Source organism: Rhincodon typus, chromosome 9 (assembly GCF_021869965.1).
Source record: "Rhincodon typus isolate 14 chromosome 9, sRhiTyp1.1, whole genome shotgun sequence".
NCBI lineage: Eukaryota > Metazoa > Chordata > Chondrichthyes > Orectolobiformes > Rhincodontidae > Rhincodon > Rhincodon typus.
Genome location: NC_063340.1, coordinates 39857293 through 39861916, shown reverse-complemented (window position 1 = coordinate 39861916; position 4624 = coordinate 39857293).

Genomic DNA, 4624 nt, shown 5'->3' with positions numbered 1-4624 from the left:
TGCAAGGTTACAGGAATAGGGTGGGTCTTAGTGAGATGCTCTTTGGAGGGTCAGTGTGACTCGATGGGCCAAATGGCCTACTTCCACACTGTAGGGATTTCATAATTTTAAGATATTGGTCAATAGATATAATGAAGGCTGTGAACAAGAACACATTTATACAGCAAGAGTTAATGACCTGTAAATCATTGTATAAAAGGGTCCTGGAAACGGAGATGATGAATAATTTCAAAAGAAAACTGAAAAGCAACTAGAAGGAAATAAATTTGCTGGGCTACTGAAATTGAATAAGGATTGGAACTGACTGGATTGCTCTATAAAGAGCTGACATGGACATGACAGGCCAAATGGCCTCCCTTTTCACTGAAATTAAGATATGACTTTCTGAACGTGCTTTTTATTCCAATCAAATAACCATGTATGAGATTATTTTAGTTTTGAAAGTTATTACTCTGCTCGCTGAGCCACATGGTTTGGTAGTTGAAAACTTTAAAACAATAAACTTTAGAAGCAGCTTTACTGGTGTCATTTGCTTGCTAAAAATCAGAGGGAAATAGCATCCATTCTGATCTGTCAGATCACATGCTGCACCACCTTGTGAGAATAATCATACAGCTGTATAGGTGCCCACATAAATAATTACTAGTTGAGGAAAGTATTGTATTTTTACTAAAATACTCTCACCAGGTTGCCTTTCATACTGGTCTCACACCTTGTTCAAGTGCTTCCACATCACACATTTAAAGTAGTAATGGCCACTTGAATTGACAAATTTCTCATAAAACCAGAAGACCAGGACCTCTCTCATGAAGTGCTATTGATTTTTTCAGTTTCAGGCACAGTTGCCAGAGATACAACACTGTTGTTTAGAACAGAACAATTCTTGGACTGCAATATCACAGGAGGGTTCCTTTTTGAACATAGCTGTCAATGGGTTTAAGTGATAAATAATGTATTTTTGTGATAACTGCCATATTATTTTGTCGGTTTTATTTAGCTCAGTAGCCATGTCATGACAAATATGTTTCTCTGTCACTTACGGATTCTGTAAAACAGTGCTGAACTGCTCATAGCTTTAAATGATGTAACTTATAGTGAGGGTGCAACTTCTGAGAGGTCACTTACTTGGCATCCAACTTCTCAGATGCACACATTGGCTTTTAGGTATTCTATCCATCCTCATGCAATAATTTAACACAAGAGGACTTTTAGCTGCTGCTATCTAGAAAATACTGCCTGAAAAGATAGTGTGAGCAAATTCAGCAGTTGCATTCAAAAGGACGTTGGATTAATCCTTAAAAAAGAAAATGATACAGGGCTATGTGGAAAGAGCATGTAAATGGGATTAATTAGATAGCTCTTATAAACAACCAGCACAATCACACTGCAGAGAATTGTTGCCTTCTCATGTTGTATAATTTTATCATTGAATTTGAACTCATTGAATGAAGGCAAATAGTGTGACTATTCAGAGAATGTAATTTCATATTGTTCCAGCTTTACACTTATCACCAGATAGCTTAAAAAGTTAAATTTAAGAATTTCCAGTGGATCCTTAAGGAATACATATACTTAATTTTTCATCTTTTTTTCGGGTCAGTGGGCAGCTGATGGTGCAGATGGCTCACTTGTAACATTTAATTAGTATTCAAAAACTGCTGAATGAAATTTTGCATGTAATTAGAAACAGAACAACTCCCATATTTCTTCCTGTTTTTGCCAATGCCAGAAGTTTCTTCTGTCCTGTTTAAAATTTTAAGTGATCTTTTCCATGCATGTTAGTGTAACTCCCACAGCATTACACTTCAAATAATGGGTTCTTTAATAATGACGGCAATGTTACATAATGATTGGAGTGTTTATATTATGATATCTATTTTTAATGAGTGTAAAAATGCACTAATTTGAGGAATGTCTTCCAATACTAAGTTGGAGATTTGTTAAAATGCATGTTTCTCTTTAGGGCCAGAGTGTGAATTTTGGTGAGGGAGTCTCTAAAATAGAAACAACCTGTTTTCAGGGCAAGTCACTGACTTGTTGCACTTGGAAATTGATTTATGCAAATTCGCTGTCCCTTGTAAATCTGTGGTTCTTCCCTCGTAAAGCCAGTGGAAAACAACAAAAAATGGTTGTTCTTCTTTTCTTTAGTGCACGTTTAAGATTCGTCAAATTGTAATTTGTTTCTATTTGATATGTGATCCATTCAGATGCCAAAATTATATAAAATTTACCTGTATGACACTTCAGACATACCACTTTGACAGGCAATGGACTGGTGGAAAGAAATTCAGGCAGGAAATAATTTTGTTACCCCATGCCATCTAAATGCCAATTCTGAGAGATTCTGCCAATCTGGTGAACATGTGACAGGATGGCATTATTTTATAGGGAAATTGAAAGTTAAATGGTCACTTTACATGTGATCATCTTAATCAAAGTGACACATTCATATGTAAATGAAGTTATTTTCTTTCAATGGTACAACCACAAGCCTCCCCCACCACTTTGGTCTGCAGCAGCATTAGAATTTGCCAGTCCCGGACGTGGGTCTTGTCAGGTTTGTGAACCCACACGGAAACCTGCTCGACCATGCCAAGTCAGGAACAAACCTGAAAAGTAGATGGTTAAAGTCATATCTAGTCTCTCAACAGAGCCAACAGAACAATGTCTGCTGTATGGACATTCCAACTGACTACGCTATGAGCAACCACTCACTATAAAGCTGCTGCCACTATCCTCTTTCAACCTAAGGAGCTATGGAACTTGTTTGAACTAGTGTGGTAGAGGAAAAAATAAACTTACAGGTCTAAAGAACAGTCTCTTGTAGATACAGTATGTAGTTTATTGCATTTTAATGTTAATATTGCACACTTATGTAAATACTTACATTTTCCACTTCCTCATTTCTCTTTAAGTATATAAATTTACAAATGCAACTGATTTGGAGGTTTCTCTCTTGTCTTAACTCACCTTCTATTTAGACTTGCAGACTAGAAGTTCACCGTGTGGAAGATCTGTGTCTTTGATTTTCTTCCTGGCAATCTGCAGTCTGTAAGTGATGTGTGTTTGCCTTCAACAGGGTGTTTCATGACAATGCTTATGTTATCTCCAATAGCATAAGAAACTGGGCATGGGTATTATGGTATTGAAGAATCTAACAGAGGTTTACTACAACTAGCTCTTACGTAAAAACATTACATTCTTCAGACACATAATGGCCCAGTCTAACATTAAACTGTTATGTTACAACAGAAGTTTGTACTTCAAGGGACTGAAGATAAAACAGAGTTTAAAATCTTTATACACTTAAGCCACGTTATGATGCAGTAATGATATAATGAGCATGTCTCCTAAAGACATACTGACCTTGAGATATAACACAACAGTTTATCTTTTTTAACTGGATATAATTTAATCTCTTGGATTTTCATCTTGGGGGACATCTTCCCTGCTAAACAGGTAACTTCATCTTTGCAGTACCTTGAATTGTTGGATGTTAGCCAGCCCTTCTCAGTGATGGCTTCCATGGAATAGCATGCACCTAATCTTCAAACTGTGTTAGCAGATCCTTATTTGGTCTGAAGTATGTAAACATTTTTCTTCAACATGTTGATAGGTTTGGTCTCTCTCATTTGCCCTCAGAAACAATATTGTTGGTGGAACCTATATATTCACTTTCTCAAATCCATGATTTGAGGCACAAAAACAGAAATTGCTGGAAAAGCTCAGCAGGTCTGGCAGCATCTTGCAGAGAGAAATCAGAGTTAACATTTTGGGCCAAATGACTCTACCTCAGAACAGATTATTTGAGGACTGTTTCTGAATTAGGTTGATCTCCATCACAGGGGCTAAGGATTCTTCCTGCAAAGTTAAGAAAGTCAAGGATTTTGGTTAAATTTTCTCTTCTGAGTCATTTCAGTGACTAACGTTGGACGTGAGTTTGCCATTGCCATTTGTTCACCAAGCTGTGTAACAATCTAAGTTACATTAGTTATAAATTTAGGTCAAGTGGGATGTGCTATTCATTGACTATCTCATTGTTTGCTTTTCCTCACAAAACCTGCTGGTTCTTACAGTCCAAATGTTCTTTAGGGTTTGTGGCAGAGAAAACATATGTGCAAGTCAAATATAGTCGCGGGTTGCCATCTTTTTGACAGTAGGAAATAAAATGCTCACGTCCTACCTTTAGGCTAGTGAGCCCCATGAAATAGAGATAACAAGGTATAGAGCTGGATGAACACAGCAGACCAAGCAACATCAGAGGAGCAGGAAAGCTGACGTTTCGGGCCTAGACTTCAGCCTCATGAAATATATTCCTGGCTGCTCTTTGATTACTTCCTTGACTGGTTGGTCCTTAATTTTGTTTAGTTTAACTCCTTCCACCATTTGAAGATAATTTGAGGTTAAGACTTGCCTTTCTGCACATAAGACAGAATTTTTAATTCCTTTAATCTTAAGTACTATGCCTCCTGGACCATATAGCTGCACTGTTGTCACCTGCAAACTGTTAGCCTGGCCATGGCTCATTATCTGATAATGTTATGATGCACACAGGGTATAATCTTAAACTTGTGAGAAGACCATTGACATAACAATCAGTTTGCCACATTGTAAGAGACAACAA